The 26,444-nt window shown below is 42.9% G+C and overlaps 1 protein-coding gene across 12 annotated transcripts in view; it reads right to left on the minus strand.

The window, feature by feature from the left end:
* Window positions 1–26,444, minus strand: part of CAMTA1 (calmodulin binding transcription activator 1) — an 891,439-nt gene that overhangs the window by 780,147 nt on the left and 84,848 nt on the right. The window lies entirely within an intron of this gene.

The raw sequence follows: 26,444 nt of genomic DNA on the forward strand, positions 1-26,444 counted from the left end.
TGGGGAAGGTGGGGCTGCCCTCTAGGGAAGATGGAAACGGGACACGGACGTCCACGTAATACTAATCCACTGGGCAGGCTCATCTCAGCCGCACCAGTGAGTCACCCAAAGGCCATCAGTCCAGGACGTGACATGGTCCCCTCCTTGAGAAGGCAAGTTAAGAGATACATCTAAATATGGATGTCCTGGTGCCCCGTGGAAAACCTTGACATTGGTATACCTTCTTACAGCAAGTTCACCTGAAAATGCTTTCAACCCAGAAATCGACCCACAAGCTAAGCTTCTAAAGAAGGCTCCCTGGGGACTTCCCTGCTGGCGGCAGTGGTTAAGAATCCACCTGCCAATGCAGGGGACACGGGTTTGAGCCTTGGTCCGGGAAGCTCCCACATGCCGCGGAGCAACTAAGCCCATGCGCCACAATACTGAGCCTGCGCTCTAGAGCCCGCGTGCCACACCTGCTGAGCCCGGGAGTCACAACTACTGAAGCCCGCACGTCGAGAGCCCATGCTCCGCGACGAGAAGCCACCGCAATAAGAAGCCCACGCGCTGCAACGAAGAGTAGCCCCTGCTCGCTGCAACTAGAGAAAGCCCGAGCACAGCAACAAAGACCCAATGCAGCCAAAAATAAATAAATAAATAAATTTTTAAAAAATAAAATAAAGGAGGCTCCCTGAAAGGCTGTTACTAGTGAACTCAGGGCCACAGCTCCACGGAATAGGAAACTGACAAGCACCACACACGTGAAAAATACAAAATCACAGGTGGGCATAAACCAACCACCATGCGACTTTTCAAAACCCACCAAAAAGGAAAGCTCAGAAAGAACCAATTATAAGGTGGCTCCCCTTTAGAAGAGCCATCTGAAGGCTCATGGGTCACCCTCTCTGCCTGACGTCCTGTGTGCCACCAGAGGGCACTAACTCATGTAATCGCTCTTGAAATCCTAAAGTCACACATTTTGAACTGCAGGAATGTTGAATGAAAGATAGATTTCAAATCAATGAAAGGACAAATTTGATAGGGGCTTTAAGGACTTGGTAGTCATAAATTTCAATTTAATTCCATAAAACTTATAAGTACACATATGACGCGGAAGAGTATGCTAAAAAGAGTAAGTTAACCAATTCTTCAGATTTATGAAAATAATGGATTTCAAAATAAAGCTAAGAGTTACACATTTGCTCCTGCATCTTTTGTCACTGGGGCTGTCATTTGTATAACATGTCCCAGCAGCTTTGACATGTGTACACAAAAGAGCACAAAGAAAAACATTTCACTTCTTTGTTACTTTAAAAAGCCACTCTTCATTGAATTACCAGTGGACATTTACCATAATAAAATTATAGTACAGCTTATTATGCATGATTAAAACATGATTTAATCTTTTGTACGAAAACCCCTGTAAGAATATATAGCGAACATTTACCGGTGCTCATTACGCCCTAGGTTGCTATTCTGAGTACATTACACTTATTTAATACAACATCCCTCTGAGAGGCTGTAAAACTCTATTTTAGTAAAAAGTTCAACCTTGCATTTCTTGAAGGCAATCAAGAATTTTTCTTTACATTTGTGCCTTCCACCGATGATTTATTTGTCCACAAGACTATAAATGCAGATTTGTGAGTTCTGCTTCATTAACCCCCTTCTGCAATTATTTCTTCACCCCAGAATTCACGCTTCTAACACTTCCATGCGACGATAAGATTACATAATCAAGAGTTCAGTGATCAGTTTAATGAAAAATGCATTATGCCCTGAAAGGGGTTTTTGTTTTGCTTTGTGGTACACAAAAATCTAGTCTTGGCTTTTCACACTTAATTTAAAAGGAACTGAAACATATTTACTGTTTGATCAGAAATGCTGGTTACTTCTCTATGTGACATAAAATGCAAGTTCAATTGGTCCTGCTTTTTCTGCTTTTAGTTGATCCCTTCAGTGTCCAATAAATAACTGAAGTTTACACTGAAATGGACAAAATCGGACCAATAAAATACGCTACACCTGAAAAGAGGTTTCAGTTCTTTAAACAATTCGTCAGGAGCTGGTGCCACAACTCACCTTGAGATAACAGCCCACATCACAGGATACTGTCTCCTTGGTTTTGTTTTTGCGGGAGAGAGGGAGGGGGGAAGGAAGGAAGGAAGGGAGGGAGGGAGGGAGGGAGGAGGGAGGGAGGAAGGAGGGAGAAAGGGAGGAGGGAGGAGGGAGGGAGGGAGGGAGGGAGGAGGGAAGGAACAACCTCCTCAAAGAACAACATCTTCAAGAACAACATCGGTATTCCGGCCTACGCCAACACACAAAGAATAAAGATGGAGTCCCTGTCACATTCATGAAGGTAATCTGGAACAAAAGTACTCTGTTACTACCATCTAAATAAATACCTCCAAGTTCCCTCTGTATCTTTGTTAATGCCCATTTGATCTAGGAAATATTTTGGTTTACCTTGTCTACTTGATGCCAAATTTTATTATCTTAAATGATTAAATATCAAGAAAAGATTTTAATGTCTGCTTATTTTCTACCTCCCTATTTTATTTTCCAATGTTTCTTTCTAGACTCTCATTAGGTGTCTTGATATTAAAATATTCCAGAGACATGACTCATGTTTTTCCTGCATCTATTTCTTCTATTTCTTCATCAGGAGGCATGGATACCATAACATGTAGTAAGTTTTATAATTCATAATTCCAAGTCCTGATATGCTCTTATGAACACCCTCTACTAGTCTGACAGTCATTTCAATCACAACAAAATTTTTATATTTCTCCCCAGACTTCACTGCTTTATCATTTTTAGAAGTCATGTATAAAAGGCAAATTAAAAGGAAAACATTCAGGAAGGATGCAGTGCCAGGTGACCCATTCACCCACTCGGCAGCATTTATTTAGACTCTATGCTGTGCAGGCTCTGTCCTACGCGCTGGGGACACAGGGTGGACACGACAGAGGCCCTGCTCTCGTGCAGCTTCCATTCTCCCAGGAGTCAGACCAACAAACAGACTGTTGCTCTTACAAAAAGAGCAGCTCGCTAAGGGGACCGAGAGTGGCATCTGGGCATATGGGTGGTCACAAGGCCTCTGTGACCAGGTGGCACGTGGACAGAGACCCCCCTCTACCTGAGCTAGGTCAGGCCAGAGATCTCCTTCATAGTAACTCTGGATGAAGCAAGACTGGGTCACTTTAATCTTTTTAGTAACATTCAGTTCAAATTAATTTCAGGTTTTGAGTACAATTAATTCACTAATAGAATTGTCTTGAAGCCAGATATGGAGCTGGCAGGATGGCAAAGCTCTCCCTACGAATTCTGCCAGCTTTCATTCCAATATGTCAGCCCTCACAGCTCCAGCTCTGTGGATCCCTCTTCTTGCTGCGCCCATGAACAAATGTGTGGTGAGAGCCTGAAATAAATAAGTGTAAAATGGGTCAAGACCGTCGCTTCTATTTCTGTTTTTAACTGAAGAAAATTTGCCCCATTTCCAGAGGCAGAGAGAGGAGACCTCTGGGTAAAGGCAAACTAAAGTATATATTAAACGCATATATATGTATGTATATGTACATGCATGTGTGTACATATATATTCCCACACATCTGACTTATTTCCCTATGGTAACTCAAAATTGGTTCTTTTACAACCGTTCTTTTCGTAATCATTACAGCATAACTTTTATTGGGCTGTAGGTTGTATCTTTAAGAGGCCACAAAACTTTTTTAAAGGATCAAATTAAAAATTAAAGGTTTGAAGATGATCAAGGTTCAGATTCAATTAACATTAATTTTAGAAGAATTTTTTACTGACTATGCATATTCAGTACACTACTTAAGTTTTTGTTTTGTTTTTTTTCTAACATAGCATCCCGGGGGAGTCATTATGTACAATCAGCTCTCTAATTCAGATTAACGTGTCTAAGTACACATTGATATAACAGAACACAATGTTTCGAGAGGCTCCCCTGCAAGAGGCTATTAGTTGAAGCACAGAACTAAAAAGGTGAACTTCTTAAACTGAATTCCCAGCACTCCCAATCGTTACTTCCTAGGCCAGTTTCACAGGTTAGAAAAATACAGGATTTCAAAGGATACTGAATAAGGAAACGGACTACCAGTTGCTAATTATGGAAGATCCTAATAATAAGCTGTAGGTGATTTCTACAGTCCCCTTAAAATTACCCAAATGCACACTGATGGTGAAGGAAAGCCTCAGAAAATCTGTTTTCTCGAATCTGTCTCTCATTTACATCCCCTTGCTTAGGTACTCTTGGGGGGAAGAGCCATAAAGTAAGTGATTTGGGGTAAAACACTGAACACTGTACCAATGAGTCTTACAGGGCAAGTTGGGAACGCATCGTGTTCTGGGGGGAGGTGATGCTGTCTAATTTGTTTTTTGATTTGGGGACTGATTTCCAACCAATCCTCAAATTGACTGAATATAAGCATGACCATTGAATTCCAGTGAATTGAGGTAAGTAAAAAAGAACCATCATATTCAGGCACGTGTCCAATGCTCAAAGGACAGTCAATTTCACAAGCCTTGAAGGTGTCCTAAAAAGGACACATTACAAAAAGAAAAGAGCTTCTTACAAGGGAAGTTCTCATGACATTTATATCTATTTCCCTAGGTGCTATTCAATTAAATAATTAGTTAATTAAGACAGCAGAACAACAGATGGAAAGTTTCAAGGCAATCAAATGTAAATTTTATATATACATATATATGTGTGTGTGTGTGTGTATGTATATATACATATATTTTTGTTTGTTTTTAACCATAACGTGATTGTCTCTATGGAATCAGACAGCAGTTTCTGACTTGTTTTCTATCGCTCTTTGCCCATCTGCTTTCTGCTACCAAAATTTTAAGATCTGTATCAACAAAAACAGTATTTATTCTCTTCCCTCAAAACAGTTATTAAGTGTACCTCTTTGGCTTGAAGGTACATGACCACAGTGCGTCACCTGCCCCATTCAGCCACCCACAACTACATGCAGATGCTGGGCTGGGTGCTATGGAAACAGAAATAGGTGAGGCCCAGCACCTGCTCCAGACTCACAGTTGAGTGAATTAAAGACGCCAATAAAGAGAGAAATTACAATACAAGGTGGCAAGGGCCCTCAGAGGGATATGGAAAGCAGTGCCCATGGTAAGAGTGGAACCAACAGGTCAGGCTGCACAGAAAGGGTGTGTGGAGAAGTGACAGCTGGGCTGGCCTCTAGAAGGAACTTCTGCCAGATAAAGCAGATCTGGGGAGGAAGGGCGAGGGGAGAGAAAGAAACAGCACGTGTGAAAGGACAGAAGTGTCCGGCGGTGGGGGTGAGGTGAGAGGTGGCTGGTGCAGGCGTGTTGTACTGGATCACGAAGGGCTGTGGGCTCTGGTATTTCTCCACCTGCACCTACACCTACATCCAGAGACGGGAGCATCAGGTTAACGAGTACGTTACTAGTAACGGCAGATCCAGATGACAGTGCACAGAACCATCCAGAGAGCTGGCATGCACGTGGGTTCTCTGTACCCTGAGGAGGTGGGAGGGGCAAGAGCTTGCCTGCGGCAGCCCAAACACCTGCCTTGGTTGAGGTTACACCGACTACGTGGTTAAAGCTTAAATTTCAGCAGTAAATTTCTGAAGGAATAAATTACAGATTTAAATGTTATACTCTGGATTTTTTGAGGCAAGAATTATAACAAGAGCACGCTAGCGACCCAGGTCTAAATTTTTAAAAAATGAACAAATGTCCAAATGCTCACCTTCCTGGTCTCCTAGACACGCTGACCTTCACTTTCTTAGAAACCAGAATTGTGTGTGTAGCAAAGTAAGTAATTACGCTAACAACAATTTTAAAAAGCTAATCCTTTGGTTCTCTAACATAACGTGTTATAATTTACAAGTGGCATCATAAAATAGCTCTTCTTTTGCTGGGATACATTCCAGTCCATTCGTCATAAAGATGTGTGTGTAAAGGAGTGACTTTATAAGTAAAATACCACTTACTGGGGAGGAATACCTCAAAACAAATGGCGATTAAGCCATTAATGTTCTTTTAATTTCTTGCTTAATTTCCAGCTCTTGGTATTCATTTCCCCATCAGATGGAAACATTTTAATTAGAATAAAGAGAGTTTAAGAAAACTTATATAATGAGTAAAGCTTTCATTATTACTAAATTGTGTTTACTGAGTTCTTTCTTTTGTGTGAATACAATGGGCGAGAAGGCCATCATACTTAAAAGATAAACTTAAAATATATAAAAGTGCACAGTCAGGGACCAAGCGGATTCTCTGTGATACTGAGGGCATTACTGAAGTTGGGATGCTGAAAACACAGACTACCTAGGTAGACCCTGCTTTCTCGTGATGTCAGCTCACACGGAATCAACAAGCAATGACTCCCTCAACACGAAGTCATGCAAGGGCGTGTGGTTCACAAATGCATGGCTCAAAGTGGGCTCCTCCTAATTTGGGGGCTGATAGGACTTTTGAGGATTTGGGGGTTAATCTTAATACAGAAAACAAACTAAAGGGAACCTAAAGTAATTTAAACTTGATAAAGGGACAGAATCAGGGTAGCCATTCACCTTTTCCCCAGGGGGTTCATTATTGGTATGGGAAGTAGTAAGAGCGTGCGTGCCGCTGAGATGTTCTGTTCACTCTTTCCAAACAGTTCACTTTCCCTAGCCTACAAGGCTAAAAAATAGCTTTCCGACCTCACCTTCAATGTTGATTAACCTTTAAAGACACACTGTGGATCAAAGCCTATACATACACATACATACACATACACACACACACACACACACACACACACACACACAGAGGCATACCTCGTTTTATTGCACCTCACAATATCGCGTTTTTGACAGATTGGAAGGTTGGTGGCAGCCCTGTAACAAGCAAGTCTATAAGCACCATTTTTCCAACAGCATTTGCCTACTTCATGTCTCTGTGTCACGTTTTGGTAACTCTTGCAATATTTCAAACTTCTCCATTATTATTCTACGATCTTTGATACTACTCTTGCAAAAAGATTATGACTCGGTGAAGGCTTGATGATGGTTAACATTTTCTAGCAATAAAGTATGTTTTTAATTAAAGTATGTACCTTGTTTTTTAGACATAATGCTATTATTGCACACTTAACAGAGTACAGTACAGTGTAAACATAACTTTTGAATGCACTGGGAAACCAAAAAAATTCATCTGACTCTCTTTACTGCATTATTTAATTTATTGCAGTGGTCTGGAACCAAACCCGCAGTATCTCTGACGTCTGCCTGTACACACACACACATGTATGTAAAGTCTTTGCATAATAAAAGGCTGACCATGCCTGCCTTTTAAAAGCATCAGAGGGCAGGCAGGTTCTGTATACTGTATTACATGGGACTGCCTCAAAGCTTCTCAATGTGGGCTTCTGCAGGGATTCAAACACATTTAGGATTGTTAAATACAATTAATAGAATTTGAAGAATTTGAAGATTATGCCAAAATAAAGATAGGAATCTAAAGATATGACAAAATAAAGATAAGAATCTAAAGGATAAAAGTAAAAACCCCAGTGAAAAGTTGCCATTTGGGGGAGATCCTGCAAAATTACGGCCTTGTGTTCTGATGTTTTCTGCGACTCAGAAATCTTGCCTCAAACCCCTAATTCCAAAGAGTTACCACTTGGATCTGACTTGAGGCAAGAACAATCCCCCAGAACCTCACAGATGCTTTGAGAAATGTAACGGGATCAGGGGCAGAAAGGCTCCTTGGTGGGTAGAAAGTTAGAGCAGAGGCCACTGAAGCAGCAACCCTACCAACAGCTCCGGCCTCCCTCTCCTGCCTCTCCGACCCTGCTTGTCTCATCAGGATCATAAGTGGTTTCAGATCCACACAGACAACCCTTCACAAAACCCTGGCCTCCCTGTTCCTTGACCCAATCCCCTCCAGTACCCTTGGACTGTATTTCCACGATCATTCCCAAGACCTACGCTGTCCAGTATGGTAGCCACAAGCCACATGTGGCTATTGAAATGTGCCTAGTCTGAACTAAGATGCTTTGGAAGCATAAAATCCATAGCAAATGTCAAAGATGTAGTACAAAATAAAGGTAAAATATCTCAACAATGTTTATATTGATTACATGTTCACATAATACATGGGGCTAAATAAAATATATTATTAAAATTAATTTCGTTTGTTTATACTTTTTAAAAATACGGGTCCTAGAACATTACGAATTACACGTGCGGCTCACATTATATTTCTACTGGACAGCACTGCCCTAGACCTTGATGTTAACCGAAACTGCACCCCTTGGTAATACCAGATTCAAGCATCCTGCTCTCTGACTGTCCCTACGCCAACGATTCCATGGCCCTACTCCCGAGTCCAGCGACCCCAGGGCCTCTTGCTGCCCCTCGTGTCCCTCACGCTCCACTTCTGCCCCCGGCCAGGCTCAGAGTCCACTGCCCATCGTCCCGTCAGCGCTCGGCTCCCTTGCCCCTTCCTCCCTTCCCAGCACTACTTCCCTGGCAAAATCCCCGTCCCAGGTTAAATCCAACTCTCTGCCCTCTCCTGGCCCGCACTGGGGCAGCAGAAACACAACTCCTTGAAAGCACCTGCTCCGCTTCCTCTCCTCCCATTTTTGCTTGAACCAGCTGGAATCGGTGACGTCCTCACCATTTCGCTCATCTGGCTCTTATCAAAGTCACCAATGACCTCCACGCTGCCAGATCCAGGGTCAGTTCTCAGCCTGTATCTCACCTGACGTTTAGCAACACTTGAACACAGACGATCACGCTCTCTGCTTTGAAACACGTCCCTTCAGACACCCCGCTCTCCCCGGTTTCCTTCCCTCGTGTTCCTTCTCATCTCCTTCGCTTCCTTCTCAACCCTCCTCTTATCACCGGGTACCTCCCGTGCTCTGTGTCTGAACTTCTCCATCCATCCACACCCACCACGGATTTCATCTATCCCAGAGCTTCAAGAACCTTCGATACGCTGACAACACTGAAGACTCTGGCTCAGGGCTAGGCCCCTCCTCGAAACCGTGACTGCCCACTGGACACCTCCACGCGGCATCACGAGGTTAACACAGCCAAGAGCCTTCTCCTCGCCCACCTCCCCAGCCAGCTGCTCCCACCGGCCTCCCCATCTCGGTGAACGGGAGCTGCTCTTACAGCTGCTCGGTGCAAAAACACTAGCATCAGCCCCAACTCCTCACGTCTGCAGACAGCCAATCAGCTCTCCCTTTGAAACACACCCAGCATCTGACCACTTCTTGCTGCTCTGCTCCAAGCCACCACCGGCCCCTGCAACCGTCTCCTCACAGGTCTCCCTGACTCCAGCCCTATCCCCCTACACCAGGAATCAGCAAACTTTTTCTTAAAGAGCCAGACAGTAAATACTGGAGACTCTGTGGGCCAGATGGTCTCTGCTGCAACTACTCAACTTGGCTGTTGCAGCTTGGAAGCAGCCTCAGACAATACACAGACAAATGAGCATGGCCCTGCACCAATAAAACTGGAACTTAAATGGACACTGAAATCTGGACTTCATGTGAGTTTCACGTGCCACAAAATATTACTATTCACCTTACTTCTTCAGCCATCTAAAAATGTGAAAAGCATTCTTAGTTTGCTGGCTGCACAAAAACAGTTGGCAGGCTGGATTTGGCCCTCAGGCCTACACAGTATGCAGACCCCTGCCCTAGACTACTCTCTGCACTGCATTCAAAGTGATCCTTTTAATCATGTTGTTTTCCTGCTCAAAAGTTCTCGGATGGCTCCCCTTCTCATTCAGTAAAATCAAAGACCTTCCCACGCCCTATAAGGCCCCATGGGCTCTCGCTCCTGACCGCCTCATCTGCTCCTGTCCACTGTGCTCACTCAATGCGACCATGGCGGCCTCCCTGCTTCTCTTTTGCTATTGCCAAGCCCACATCTACCCTGGGGCCTCTGCCTTTGCTGTTCTCTCTGCTTGGAATACTCTTAGCCCAGATATCTACATGCATCAATGTGTCACTTCCTTCAAATCACCTTAGGAGAGACACCTGCTCCAGCCATGCCAGCCAAAGCAGCGCGCGCGCGCACACCAACATCCAGGGACCCTCAAAACGGTTTACCTTGCTTCGTTGTTCTGCGTCACACTTACTGTCATATGATATTTCTTTATGATACTTATTTAGGTAGAAATAAACTGATCAGGCAGTTTTTTTAACAGGGAGACAAAATAGCATGGTGTTTAAGAGCATGAAACCTGGAGGCAGATTACCTGGGTTGGAATGCCAACAGCACCATGTACTAGCTGTGTGACACTGAGCGAGTTATTTTTACCTCTCTGTACCTCAGTTTCCTCCTCTGTGAAATGGAGACCATCACAGCGCCTACCTCCTCAGTGTTCTGAGCGCTGATGAGGTAATAAATGTAACTGGCACATGTAAATCACTCAGCGCTACTTGCTTTTTGTTTATTGTTTACTGACCCTTCCCAGAAAACAGGCTCTTTGTGAGAGAAATGGCCTTGTTTTGTTTACTGCTTTACTCCGGGCACCCAGGACAGTGCCCGGTACTAGGCATTCCGTAAATACTTACTGAACGAATGTATAAACCTTTGAATTTAAGTCCCTCTCGGAGAGGGCAGAACACTCCCCCACCCCAGCACCACACAGACACCAGGAAGGTCAAAGCTTTCTTCAAACCCACCGCGGAGAGAGAAATAAAAGCCCGACTATTACAGGTGGGTCTGCTGATGTTCCTCTCTGTGGAGAAACCTTGAAGTGAGCCATAACCGCCGTGCTCCGAGCAGCACCAGTGTCACTTCGTAAGGAGCCTCCTACAATCCCAAACTGTGCTGCAGCCTCAGAGGCCACGTGTTCAGGTCTCTAACCAGATTAGAGAAGAAACAGACTCCACAGTCAGGTTCAAATTCCGCATGCAAAATGCCAACCCAGCAGCACAGTTCTGTATAGGCCTGACCAAATTTCCTGGATAAGCACAAAAGACTGCTTACTCAAAGTAGCTGACATTTAATTGACTTCTAAAAACAAAGAACATCTCGTCAAATAAAAGTCTTTCCCGAGCAAAAAGGTGGTAAAAACACTTCCATCCACCCGTCATACACACTCAATCACTCACAACCATCACAGTACTATGGATTCGGCCACTCTCCTAAGAGGACTGAGTTTTGATTTATAAATGGTATTAACATGAGCTAAAGTACTTCCGAGTTCTACCATTCTGGGGACGAGTCTTTAATGTGAAGATACTGATACATGTCCTGGTGTCACACGGGCTCTTCTTCCAGTGAGAACCCCCTACTTCCTTTAAAAGAAACAGGAACGATAGGGTCACACACCATTAAGCAAAGCAGACAACCGCTCTCCTGACCCTCTAAGATATTTCCCTGTGAAATAAGGAACATCTTCAGTATTGGTTCTACCAAGTGGGAAACAAATGAGTGAGATGTAGGTGGTAAAAACACACCTATATCCATTAGTAGAGAATTCAGGTGTATAAGTGCCTCCCTGCACTGAATGCCAGAAAACCATGTGCCTGGATAAGTAAAAGACTATGAGGAAGGGTAAGAAATTGGGGGTCAAGGAGGGGATGAACCCCAAGAGGTCAAAGTGAACTGCCTGCCCCCCTACCTGCACGGCTCTGGCCTCCTGCTGACAGGGATATAGCAGAGCAAATGGCCAGGGTCACTGGGGGCAGGTTTTTTCCCAGAAATGATAAGACCTGAGATTTGTCTTTTCCTGGTATCCCAGTGATGGTTTCGTTTTTTCATTCTGCAGTTCGCTGGTCACTCAGGTCACCATGACACAGCACAGAGGACACACATGAGGCAGGCAGCACCCATCCCATCTCAGTCCTGCACTGCTACACGGGGGCAGAACCTGAAACGTCAGGATGATAGTGCTCTAATTTAATACTGTATTTAGCTGATGATCCTAAATAACACTTTGTCAGCTTTTGTGATCTAGCACAAAACCACATGCCTTGTGATATACCAGCTGGGCTCTGGTAATGCCCTTGACTCGAGGCTTAAAAGCTTTGGCTGGGACATAACTTTGATGTATTGAATTTCCATTTCAAACTGCGATGATTATCCCTGGCTTTGGCATCGCACAGAGTGCTACCAAAATTAGATTATGGCTAGTTAATACGACTACCTCTCCCCTCTGGTCCACTTCTGGGAGCGCCGCTGCTACTCTCTGCTTTGCTTGTTTGCAAGATCAAAAAGCCATGGCTGTTTAGTTTACAGGATGCGGGGATAAGAACCATCTGCCTGGTCTGGTGTTTCTTTAATTAAAACTTTAATTACAGATATATCTCTGCACAGATACGTGCGGTCTATCAGCTCCTGTTCTTAATTACCTGTGCTAATGACAGCTGAAAGGAGAGTGAACGTTTGCTGGGTGTCTCCTACGTGCCAGCACTTGTGCCAGATGCCGTAAAACATGCCAGAGCAGGTAAGAGAAACCCAGAGTCAAACGGCCACCAACAACTTGCCACCCTCCCTGCCAGTCCTCTTCCCATTGCTACGGAGGAAGGAGAAATGTCCTTCGGGCTTCTCCCAGGGGAAAATGAGGGGCGGAGAGGGGTGAAATACTCCAAAGGATCAATAAGAAGAGAGAGGAGAACTCGACATCACAGGCTGACTAATATCCACGTTCTGTGCGGGCACATGTGTCTATCACACGGTATATTTCTGAACCCACCTAGAGACACGTGTGGAAAGTGGAAAGTCTGGTCTAAATCCTATGATTCGGAGGCATGTCACCTGGTGCCACGGTAACCAGGGCCACGGTTTCCCGGGGAGATAACACCCACAAATGAGAACAAACAGGAGATGCTTCCCGTTTGCTCCTGACTGTGCCATGATCCCGCCGCCGCCTTGGCCTTCAGTCACCCCCTGCTGGCGAGGGCAGATTTTCACTGAAGAATGACAAAAAATATCTTTTCACCCTTGGACCATGTTTCTTGGTCTCCTACTGCCTCCAGAGGGGTTAAACGCCATCCGAACTGCACCCCAAGGGGCCTGCTCAGCGCAGGGGCCCCTCCTACCCACCACCCTACCCACCAGGGCCGGGTATTTCTCCGTCATCTCCCGCGGCACATAGGTCACCGCGCATGGCCACAGGACATCCACACGCCCCGGCGCTGGCTCTGCTCCCCTCCCCGGGCAGCAAGTCTGGATTGGCTGAGGGCCTCCGGGAAGGGCTCGCCCTCTCAGCAATGGTTCCTCGTCACCAAAATGGGGGGCCTGACCCTGACCTCAGAACTTAAGCAGCAAATACACTAAAAGCCGGATGCAAGTGCCTCTAGAAGGGTCAAGTCCATCATTGTCCAGCACTCTGTCCTAGTTAGTGATGGCGTTTCTCAAACTGTCATGCCAAATTATCTAAATTTTCAAGATAAAGCACCCAACTTAAGGTTGATGATCACAAACAAAATCTGACAACTTTCAGGGTGACTCAGGATAGCGCCTTCACCTCTGAAAGATCCCAGGACATACCAAGACGCGTCAACTGCTAGGAACACCCGCGATGTGCCCGGCCCCCTTGCAGGATTTCAAGTATTTACAGTCTGATGACAGATACACTCAGAAGCACCTGGCAGACGATGGAGGAAAAGAGAGACAGAGGAAAGATAAGAGAGGGAGAGGTTGGGGAGGAGAGGGAAGGAGGGTTGTAAAAAATAAATGCACGCAAGCGGGGCAGAGAAAAGAAAGTGAAAAGGCGAAAGAGAAAGGAGACAGCGCACTGCTTCATTTCGCCCCATGAGCGATCTCAAACCCGGTTTTTGTGATGGTCAGATGCCACTTCCAGAAGACTACATCCTACCGAAAGGACAGCTGGGACTCTTCCCACAAAAAGGTTGCTGGTTGCTGGTGAGTGCACCACCAAACTGGCCCACAAAGGCCCACTGTAGCTTACGATGCAGCTAACTATAGAATTAACAGCATTGGCCCATGTTCTGGAAGCATGGGTCCACACATGCACAGATTAGTGACAGTTTTTTCTTACTTACAAATAACATAAACATCCTGCATCTTTGTGCTGTTGATCAGTGGTTCTCTGCTAGAACAGGCAGCTCAGAGTCTGGGATGGGGCCAGTGCTCCACATTTTAAAGCTGTACAAGGGATGCTGGATGTGCAGCCAAGAGCAAGGAAGCCGCTGCTACGGAGCCCCTCAAGGCGCCACACGAATGGCGGGGCCTTCCTGGTGATGCGGGTGGTGGGGTGCTGGAGGCCTCACTAAGTAAGTCTGGGGCACTGACGGCTGAGGGACACAAATGCATGCGGAGGAGGCCCCTGCAACCAAATGGCAGAACCTCTTGTCAGGGGTGCAGCCAGGTTTGCCGGCAAACACAAGGCAGCAGGTACCAGAAGGGCAGCACCTGGATTTAAGTCCCAGTTTTGCAATCTACTAGGGATGTGACCCTGCACGAGTTTATTTAACCTACCTGAGTGTCGGTGTTCTCAGGTGCAAAACAGGGTTAACAAACACCACCAACCTCATAGATAAATGCATATAATTATGTGGAAACACTTGGGAATATGTGACACACAGCAGTGACTTTCTTCCCCCTTATTCTACTGAGGATGAAGCAGTGAAGCCTCCTACAGCAAGGTAAAAATCTCTCAACACATAAATGCTTTCTGACTCCGTGAAAGCTCACTAGACAGCTGGCTGAAGCTGAGAGAATGAGTAAGTGCTGACTAAGTAAAGGATGGGGTCTCTCCCACGGGTCTTTCCTGTGTCTCCATAGCCAAAAATAGCTAAAACAAAAGAACCTATCTACAAAGGGCCAATCAGCTCTTAATTATCTAAACTTTTCTTCCTAAAAGGTTAGGAGCCCAGATTTAACCTGCAGCACCTGAACTTGCATTGTTTTAGAGGTGCCTGATTCCCATAAACTACCCAGTGCCTCTGCCTGTAAGCAGGCCTGGGCCTCCAAGACAATAGTAGAATACTAACAGGGACACTCTTCCAAGTTTAGTTTTCTGCAAGGTGTAGAAAATTCCATTTCATGAAATTCCATTTCATGGGAACTCCCAGGCCGCCTGGGTTTCTCCTGGCGCGCAGGATCGGGCCCGGATGCCACAGCCATGGCCACACTGCCTGCCGGCTGCTGCTCTAAGCACACACTTCACGTGCAGCAGCTCACCTAGGACTCTTCCTGACCCTCTGAGTAGGTACTGTTATTATCAACCCCCCTTTAAAGAGGAGGAAGCTGCAGCACAGAGGGGTAAGATAACTGTCTCGATCCGACCACCTGCAAAGGGCCGAGGCGGGATGCGACACGAGGCAGCCTGGCCCCAGCGCCCACGCTCCCGGCCGCTCCCCAGAGGATGCACTACAGCAGCCTCTCAGCACGAAGACTGCGGCTACTGAGAGCACAGCCCTCGCATGAGGTTTACTTTCAAAGGCACCTTTCTTCTGGGTTCCCAGGGTGTCCGTCACGCATTTTCATTTATCCTGCCAACAACCCTAAGAAGCAAGTAGGAGACATATAATATCTACGTTTCACACAGGATAAAACTGAAGTCGAATCAGTGAAATGTTCTACACACTCCTGTACGTTAAGTGGAACAACTGATTTCACTGTTTTCAAGCCTAACGTGGAAGTCTTTTGAAGTCTTGCTATCTGAGTTTCTGAGTTTTGTGTGTCGCTACCTCACAAGATACCCCTGGCACATCCAGAGACCCGGCTGGTCCAAAGCAGGTTTTCTGACTCTCAGCCTAGGGTTTTCTCACTGAATCATGCTCACAGAAACTACATCCATGTGGCTTACAACTCACTAGAATTCCTAAATACTAACCAAATAAACACTGCTCATTGAAAATAGGTAATGAATGTGTCCGTATACCAGCTCTCTTTGACGTAATTGCAAAATAAAATTATCACAATAAAAACATTTCTCTTGGGTGCCTATTAATGTCGCCTTAGCTCCTACTGGACTTATGAATAAAGTATTCGACTGTCTCTAGAGGACCTAGGAGCCTTCAGGGAGATGTCAAGAGGCCCTGATTCTGTCAATAGGGAGCCTGTGACTCTCATCAGCTAGCTCCCCCTCTGGGGTCGGGCACAGGTATAGGGCTGCTTAAGCAAGAGGAGTGGAGCAGACCGCCACTCACAGCCCCTTTCAGCCCTGTGACGCCTGTTCAATAAACTCCAAGCTACACATTATTCTTCTGGTGCTAGAAGGATACGGAATACATTCCTATGCAACTCTGAAAGCATTATCATAAAAAAAAAAAGAAAATCACCTTAAAATGCAAGGTTAGATAAATAAATGCTCCTAACTTCTAGAACATTCATTCCATGTGCTTTCTGGCTTTGTAATCATGGGATGTTTTACCTACTCATAGTTCTCAGCTCTGATATTTTGCAATTCTGTGAAAAGATACCCAACAGGCCAAAGGCAATTTCCCAGGTATGTAAGTATAACAGACAAAGACGAGCTAGTAGGCCTGAAGAAGTGTTCCTAAGAGTTCCAATCTCCAATGAGCAGCTCACTACAACTAATTTTAATTTGTGGTTCTAATGAATGACATAAACTTTTATAGGTATCAACAAAGCTCAGAGAGGACTTAAATCCATTTCAGTGCTCATTTAGCAGCTTCAGCTGTGTGCAATTAAAGCATCAGCATTAAATGTTGGAGAATAAAATAATGAGACACTTAAAAAATAATCTGTGCTTCAGCAGGCCATGCTAGGAGATTTCACATGATTTTTTTTTTTAAAGAACATTTCTAAGGAATATCTTGTCAGTTCCAAGAACTAACTCAAAGTTTCATTTTTTAGATTTCAGTTTTTTTGCTTTTGAATAAGAATTTTTTGAAAAGTGGAATACAATTAAAAATGCATTGTCTGAAAAACAGTCATGAAACAGCATATGGCATAAAGCAATCTGGTATATGGACCATCACAGCTGACTGACCGGGTTTCAGCAGAGACAAAAGGCCACTTTTGATCAGGTTAAAAATGTTGCTCGTTCTTAACTTATACCTCAAATAAAGAATAAAATACTGAAGGAGGGGGAAAGGTGAATTTTGGAAATAAGACAACTTTCTTATCTTCCAGCCCGTACATGGAATTAAAGGGCTAAACTTTTCCTCCCACCAACACTTGAAAATATAAAACGTAATGTGAGGTTGTACAATGTGGCAGCTGACACCAGTAAGTTCAAGTTGCCACTGTTTCTGAAACATGAGTTAATCTGCAAAGGAAGGGGTGTGTGGTGATCGTGAGGGGGTGTGTGTGAGAAGGGGCAGGGCAGGGGCATGGAGGGGTGGGGCTCTGGGTGTCCACCGTGTATGCGAGTTATGCGTGAACACCAAGTTCATTTGGCTATTGCAAAACATGAATAGAAGAGGAAATATACTGCATGGGGAAATGCACTCATTAAACTTAAATTTTAAAAGGATGAAAACACAGATTACACTTTATTTTTAAAACTGAAATGAATTTTAATACAGAAAATGAAGACAGCATTTTGCAAATTTATCGCTCAAAAGGGTATCTCTATTTGAGGAAATCAGCGTGTTACACTTTGAGAGATGAAATGTTACAGCTTGTACACCAAAATCAAAAAATGAAATTAAATTAAAAAATGAAATGGTTACCAAGGTAATGCAGGTCAGGGGATCAAAGGTGAAGGGTCACACATTATTAAAAAGAAATCCAAAAGGACGGCTGCATCATGATCTCTGCAAAACAAAGGAGCTCCAGTAAGTAAAACTAATATCTCCGAGAATTTAAAATCAAGTTCTTGAAAAGAAGACTCCCCTGTAATTGAACACAGTCATTCCTGATTCCGTGTAGAGCCATTTTTATTTAGGTACAACACCAAATTTTAATTACCTTTTTGTAAAAATTTAACCATTCAATCATATTAAAACCCCAAATATCCCCCATTACAAGTGACTAAGAAGTGCTGACAATTCCACTGGATCCCAGACCCTGTTTTCTGGAAATGACAGTGTTTGTTAAGTTGCCAACATATCAGAAATCTAATTTGGTCACAGCGTGGTGAGTTTTTTTCCTCTCCTCAAGGAATGAGTTCCAAAATTGAGTTTTTGCAAATTTGTTTCATTTGAAGTAGCTGCATAAAATTTCCATTATTGGAACATTTAGTATAACAATGTTCTAGAAGACAGCAATAAAGTGATACATGATAAAATAAACTGTGTAACTATATCTATTAAGATCTGTTCTCACATTCAACTCTCACTGCGGGGGCGGGGGGGAGGGACACGACATTTTAACCAAAATAACTTGCTGTCTCCACTGGAATTACACAGAATTAATAGAAGCTTGACACCAGCAATATCTTAACAACAGAAAAAAAGTATATGACAATTTAGGCCTCAATTTCCTGTTATTATTTACTCATCTCCCTCATTAACAAACTAAAAAGGACATTAATAAACCTTAAAAGGACAGAAAGGGCTAAGGTTTTGTTTTGCATCATGTGGCCACCACAGATATCATGACAAACATACTTATTAACTTTGCGGCAATAGCAAACATAACGATTAGGAGTTACAGTAAATAATTTCCATATTCCTTTCACTAGTAAATAAAATGACTACTATTAGTGATCTTTAGTCTTATCGCTAAAACTAAACTTGAGCAGGCTACACTTCCCTGATTTCAGGATCCAAATTCCTTACTTGTTGCTGGACAGGCAATAGAAACAATGCCTCTCCCTCTACGAGGGCACATGGGAGCATCACTAGCGAAAAAGGACTTGAAGTACCACTCCTTCTTCCAGTCTCCTAGTTTAGTTTCAATCTCACAATATCTAACGTTTGAGTTTACCTTGATAAAATCAAATTCCCAAAATACTTCCATATTAAAATATAGACAACTGCTCCAAAGGATTTTATTAAGAGGAACAGAATACTCTTACTGGTGGCTTAGAGCAATCAATAAATAAACTCTATAAAGATTTTGTTCCCCCGATTAGGTTTTGTTAAAAAATAACTTGCAGAGCTTCATGCACTAGACACAAGTGTGTTAGCGCCTCAAGGCCACATTTCTAAAAAACTACTTTTTTTTAAGTTCCAGAGCTACTGAAAAGTAAACCAGCATTTCATTTATCTGGGATGCTCATCTCATGTAAAGTCTGTCACATACGTATTTGTTGCTGGGAGGCATGCAAGCAATTTTGAACACTATAGAAGAAATCGATACCCCATCAAAACAAGGCATATGTTGTTTTAGTAGCACTGTTATTCAGACCACTTTAGCACGTTTGTAAGAAAAGGCAAGAAGCCAGCAAGTATACCATTAGCCAAGTTTTGTTTTATTAAAATATTTCCTATTAAAAATGAGAAGAAGTATATTCAGATCAAATATATGTACCCCTTCATTATCAAAACACATGTATTTATTTAAAAACTTCTTGACAACAAGAGGAGAATACTTATAGATGCTTCTCGAAATTCTAAATAATTTCTAAAATTCACCGACTCAGAAAAATGTGTTAGCCCAAATTTTCTACTAGCTTAAGCCCTGCCAAAAGTTGCACACACCAGCCTATGCCAACATGATGTGATCCCCAAGTATAAGGAACTGCTCTTTGAGGACCTGAAAGCATTACAACCAACCAAATTCCCACAAATAATTTCATGGAAATGAATATAATCTAAGTAATAAACACAAAACAAACAGAACACTCCCCACCTAGGCACTTAGAAGTTCCAACAAACAATCTGAATAAATTTGTGCCAGTAATGATAACATTTTAGGTGATTTTAGAAAATCTGTAATATGAAGGACTTCAGCTAATGTTTTCAAATGTGTTTGCTATTTGGAGTGGAAGAAGGGAAGGGCTACCAGGAAGGAGTTCACCACGTCCCTAATATTCAAGGATCCTAGAATATAATTTACTAAGTAATAAGAGGGCTAGAAACAGCCAGGGGCCAGCACAACTGGAGAGCATGGATGGATTCAGCCGCAACAACGAAGAGCTGAGGCCAGAGCCCCTTCGTGGAGGTAGGTATCTGGGACACACATCCTTCTTCCCACAGAAACAGTCTGACACCTGCCTACTTAACCGGAAGTCTGTTGAAGCAACAGTTCTGCTCCAAATTCTGGAGGCTATGGGACCTGAGGAGCTTTTTGTTTTTTCCCAAAGGATTGGCCCAAGCTGAAATTTAGGCAACAAAACATTCTACTAGCCCCATTCCTGGGCCCCAGACAGAGTGCCTCAAGGACTACAAATGAAATGGATTCATACATACCAATACATGAAAAGATTCAGGGTGTAGGCGGTGGGGGGGGGGGGGGGAGTGGTTTCTTTAACCCAAAACAAATCTTAAGTGGGAGAACTAGCACTTTTACATCAAGGGGTGGAGAAGGAGAGTCCTCTTCCAAATGATAAGCAGTAACTGAACTAAACAGGGAATGCTCAAAAATCCTACTAACTCCTAAAACCTTTGGAGCATAACTAGCATATACCCTATCCTCAACCTAAAACTGGAAAGAAAACTGTACTCCCGCACTGGTGAGTTATGTTACTGAAATAAGAAACACACCAAGTTTCACTTTCACAAGACCAACAAGTCACTGGAGTTCTAGCAAAGAAGACTGCCAGGGAAATTCTCACCCATATTAAGCTCTCACTTCCTGGACTTTTTGTAGGGATATGTTTTCCAACATGCTCAATTTGTACTCTAAGTTTTTGGGGGGTTGTTTTTTGCGGTTTTTGCTTTGGTTTGGTGTTTTTTGTTTGTTGTTGTTGGTTTTTGTTTTTTTTTTTATTTTGGGCCAAGGACCAGCCAGCATTTATAAGCAAAAAGAATTGGTTCATTTCTCAACTAAACAGACATAGAACAAAGAATGTCATTTCTAATAAGGTTAAATCATGACAGAAATGCTGCCATTCTCACCTCAAGCATATTACTTTCAAAACACATAGAAGAACCAGAAAGAAATAAAAAAATAAAGCGCCAAGAAAATTCAGAGAGTCAGAGAAGCTACAAGACAGTTGAAGAAACCCATTAAAATAGAGCCCTATATCTTTTACTAATTCTTTACAAAATGGCTATTAACTCAACAATATAATGCTCTCTGCAGCAGAAACTAATCTCGTCAAGTGTATTCAGAGAGTAAAAGGAGAAATGTCCAGCCAAAAGTTTATTATAGTGATGAGGCAGAAAAAAATTTTAATCTATAAACATAAATAAATAAATCACCAAAACGTCACTCAATAAAACAGGTAATTCACTAGAATAAAATGCACTTGAGCTAAGTATATCCTTCTGTTAAGTGGGGATTATATTTCTATTACCCTTTCATGTTAGAATTTGTTAGTTTTTTCAGCATATTAGAAATACTGCCTGGCTGAAAAACCAAGAAAATAAAAGCATTTGGTCTCCATGTTTGTGGCTCCTCCAAGTGGGGCCCAGGGCAGCACAGCCAGCAAGAGGTACCCCCTCCCTGACCCCCTTCCCACAACAGACACCATCTCTGCCATTTTTTTCAACCTTTCTGAAAATATATTTCCTCTGTCAAGCTTCTCAAAGATAGTCTGTTCTAAACTATGTGCCTGTTTCTCAAAACATTTTATAAATGATACAGCAACATACACCTGCAATCATCATATTATTTCTGCTACAATCCTCAAAAAGAAAACAAAAGCTAAAACTACAAGTTAAATACCTTTCTACCTAGGACTTTATCCTCAACAATATAATTTTTTCCCTAATAGCTTCAAAGATTTCACAAAAGGAGAAAGCAAGTGGGAGGAAGGGACTGCCATGAGCACAAGGGAACTCTTAAGAGTGATGGATACACTCATTCTGGTGGAATGGTGATGGCCATGGGGTGTGTGCATGTGCACACTTCTCAAAAGTATGTGCAATTTATTATATGCCAATTATACCTCAAAAAAGCTATTTAAGAATGGGGTCAGAGACTGAAAAACTCTAAATTCACCAAGCATTGGGCAGAGTACTCAAGCACTGTGTAGAAGGCCTCAGGAGTGGAGAAAAAATTAGCCTTAGACTGAGCACTACTGCAGACCCACTTAACAAAGCAAAACCCTAAAGGTTCAAACTGCTTAAAAGTAACTTAGTTGCATCCCAGAACAAAGTTCAAGAAGAATTAAAGGGTCCTGCTTTCTTAAATCTAGTCTGTCCATCTCCCACCTTCTAATCAGGATGTTTAGTCCATTTACAGTTAATATAATTATAGATATGGTTGGGTTTTAGTGAACCATCCTGTTGTTTTCTATTTATTTCCTGTGTTCTTTGTTCCTTTGCTCTTCCTTTCTGCCTTCTTTTGGATTAATCAAGTATTTTTAGTTTAAAAAAAATTTTTTTTTTAAAGAATGGGGGCGGTCAAAAGGCAGGGACTTTGCCCTCTCCCTGCACACTTTAAACCACACAGACATGCTGTAGCCACCATGCAGAAGAAGCCAAGAGTCACAGGGGAGACAGTGGGAGCCACCTTCCAAGCCACTGAACCAACCAATTCTGGAACCACCTGGTTCTGGTCTTCTTAGGTGAAATAATAATAGTAATCTCATTGTTTAAAATAAATGCATATAGCACAGGGAGATCAGCTCAGTGCTTTGTGATGACCTAGAGGGGTGGGAGGGAGGCTCAAGAGGGAGGGGATATGGGGATATATGTATGCATATAGCTGATTCACTTTGTTGTACAGCAGAAATTAACACAACATTGTAAAGCAATTATACTCCAATAAAGATGTATATAAATAAATAAATAAATAAATAAATAAAAACTGGGCAAAGAAACTGGAAAAAAATTTTTAATAAAATAAATGCATAAATACATAAATATTATATATTTAAAACATTTGATACTGATTACTAGCTTTCATATTAGCCACAAACCTGAAATTACCATAGTTTCTAAATTGAAAATCAAGGCACAATATGACAGTTTCTCTAAGAGACTTGAAAAATCAGCTTTAGACATACTCCTAGCTTTGCAAATGATATGCAAATTCACCAAATATTCTTAAATTTCTTCCTCAGATTTAGCATTTATATTATGTCAACTCTATCACAACTGAGACCCATTCCTTTCAGGTACTATCCCCACTAGGGAAAAAGAATAATACAATATATGCCAAATTTCCCCAAACACAAATTTATAAGAAATAAAACAAAAGTGAAACAGACCCACCCAGTGTTGACTTTATTTCTATACAACCTGTTTTTAAGCTTACTAACCTACACGCAGTGCTTTCTTTAATTGCTCTACTGGCTTCCTACAATGACAGTCAGAACGATTAGACTCCAACATTTCCCACTTCCTCTAGTCATTGATTCTCAAGCTTCAGATGAATAAGAATCCCCTATTTAAACCAAGTCATTTGTAAAAATACTTCTCAAGTCCTTCCCCTAAGAGACTACAGTTTAGTACATCAAAAGAGGAGCTAAACAATCTGCATTAGTAAAACCCCAGGTGAGTCTGACTACAACAGTCCACAATCCTCACTTTAAGAAAAACTGCCCAGGACTTCCCTGGTGGCACAGTGGTTAAGAATCCGCCTGCCAACGCAGGGGACACGGGTTCAAGCCCTGGTCCAGGAAGATCCCACATGCCATGGAGCAACTAAGCCCGTGCACCACAACTACTGAGCCTGCGCTCTAGAACCCACAAGCTACAACTACTGAGCCCGCATGCCTAGAGCCCGTGCTCCGCAACAAGAGAAGCCACCGCAATGAGAAGCCCGCACACCACAACAAAGAGTAGCCCCCCCTCGCCACAACTAGAGAAAGCCTACGCGCAGCAATGAAGACCCAAAGCAGCCAAAAATAATTTTATTTATTTACAAAAATATTTAATGTTTTATTTGTTTATTTACTTCAAAGAAGAGAAAAGAAAAACTGCCCAGGTGGGTCCACCACATCCTCCAATCTCCACACACACCCGCCTCCTGCAGACACCCAGGCACAGATGTCAGAGCTGCCAAAGGGTAAAGAAACAAATTCCAGCTGCTATCAGCTTAAGGTGGCCCTTAAGTTTTTAAATGCCAATGTATGCCTAAAAAGTCTCTAAAACCCCAAAGAATAAAGCTATACTGAAAGATAGGGTAGCTATATAAGATACAGGGAGTTCTTTTCCAATTAGAATCAATTCTAGGTTCCAGTAATAGCTCTACCACTTACTACTTCTATGACCTTGGACAAATTATTTAGCTTTTTTAACTAAGCCACATTTTCTTCATTTATAACATGAAGATAACAACATCCCTACCTTATAGGGCTGCTATGAATATTAATGAAAATAAGTAATATAAACTGAGTAGCATGGTGCTTAGGACTTAAAAAGCAATAAACATAAAGAAGATGTGGCATATATATACAATGGAATATTACTCAGCCATAAAAAGGAACGAAACTGAGTTATCTGTAGTGAGGTGGATGGACCTAGAGTCTGTCATACAAAGTGAAGTAAGTCAGAAAGAGAAAAACAAATACCATATGCTAACACATATATATGGAATCTAAAAAAAAAAAAAAAAGAAAAAATGGTTCTGATGAACCTAGGGGCAGGACAGGAATAAAGATGCAGACGTAAAGAATGGACTTGAGGACATGGGGAGGGGGAAGGGTAGCTGGGACGAAGTGAGAGAGTAGCACTGACATATATACACTACCAAATGTAAAATAGATAGCTAGTGGGAAGCAGCCGCATAGCACAGGGAGATCAGCTTGGTGCTTTGTGACCACCTAGAGGGGTGGGATAGGGAGGGTGGGAGGGAGACTGCAAGAGGGAGGGGATGTGGGGATATATGCATACGTATAGCTGATTCACTCTGTGATACAGCAGCAACTAACACAACAATGTAAAGCAATTATACTCCAATAAAGATGTTTTTTAAAAAAGAGCAATAAACACTGGCTCTGTGATTACTATGATTATGATGCTGATCATCTTCCATTCTTTTGCTTATCTGATTCTTTCCAAGGTATACAAGAGGGATACTGCTATCCCCATTTTTTCAGATGAGCAACAGTTAAGGTTCAAGATGTAAATCTTAAAAATGTCAGAGCTGGAATTGAAACTCCATCTGTCCAGGTCTGTCCTACTCCACGGCTCTGGCCCTGACAGGTATGGAAGGTGTTCCGCCGGCCCTGACAGCCTCCCATGTCCGTGCTCTGCACAGGGCTCTGCACACTGAGGTTCCCAATCATGTTTGGGGAATAAGGCAATGAATGAATAGTAAGGTCCTCAGGGGCAGCAGAGGGGAATGTACTCTTCTAGATCCACTACCGTACCTATCCCACCGCCCCTTACACAATGCATTTAGAAGGATACATGTGGGACTTCAATCAGGGGAACCACAGATATAAATTCAAGAACTTGCACACAAAAAAAGGAAGAGTAATGATTTTCCACTCTGCAGTTCTACTCACTAATTTAACTTAAAGACAAATTCATTCGTTCAACAAATGTATATTGAGCACCTAACCATGGGGCAGGCTCGGTTACTAGGTGCCCGGGATGTGTGGTGAAGAGCAGAGAAGAGGTCCCAGCTTTGTCTATCTTAGCCACTGAGGTGAGGATTCAGACACAGAACAAGTCATTTCAAGCACCATGAGCAGAGTGCAGGATGCTACGGAAATACACGGCAAGGGTACCTCATCGATTCTGCTAGGGGGCCAGGCAATTTTCCCTGGGGAAATAATATTTAGCTGAGATCTGGAAGATGATAAGGTGGAGAGGGACCATATTCTAAGAAGAAGAAAAAACGACACATAAAAGGCAACGTGGGAGGAAGAACATGAGTGTAGAAGGAACTCAGGGGGAGAACAGACAACAAGGGGAGAAAGGCCAGGCAGGACGCTGGAGGGGTGACAGACAAGATTACACAGGCCTTGAGGACCATGTTGAGAAGTTGGATGGTTTCTTAAGTATACGATGGAAAATTATTCAAAGGATTGAGAAATGGGGTACCATAATCCAACTGGCATTTTTAAAAAACCACTCTGGCATCTGGGCGGAGACTGGGTTGGGAGGGGGCAAGGGTGCAAGTAGGGACAGGGGCCAGGAGATCTCTAGAAGCCATCTGGGCACAGGTAATTGTGGCCTGGACTGGAGAGGTGGCTGTAAAGAGTGATTTAGACTGAATGGAAATTTATTTGGAAATAGAACTAGTAGTCTTGGATTCAATACGTAAAAGATGAAGGCGGTGTCAAAAATGACCTCTGAGAGGAAAAAACTAGTAACTCTAGATTGGAGAAACCTGACAAGCACTGCCTCAGCCAGGTGACGAAGGTTAAGAGCACCACACTGAGAAGTCCTGTTGACAGCAGGCACCCCTGATACGATGAAATGAGAAGGGCTCTGCACCTTCATGGTCTTCACTCCCAAAACCCATAATCCCAGCCTCATCACAAGCAAAGCAGCAGACAAACCCAAACTGAAGGACATCACACAAATACCTGATCTGTCAAGGTCACCAAAA

Source organism: Balaenoptera borealis (genome assembly GCF_965194805.1).
Source record: "Balaenoptera borealis genome assembly, chromosome: 1".
In the NCBI taxonomy this organism is placed as follows: Eukaryota; Metazoa; Chordata; class Mammalia; order Artiodactyla; family Balaenopteridae; genus Balaenoptera; species Balaenoptera borealis.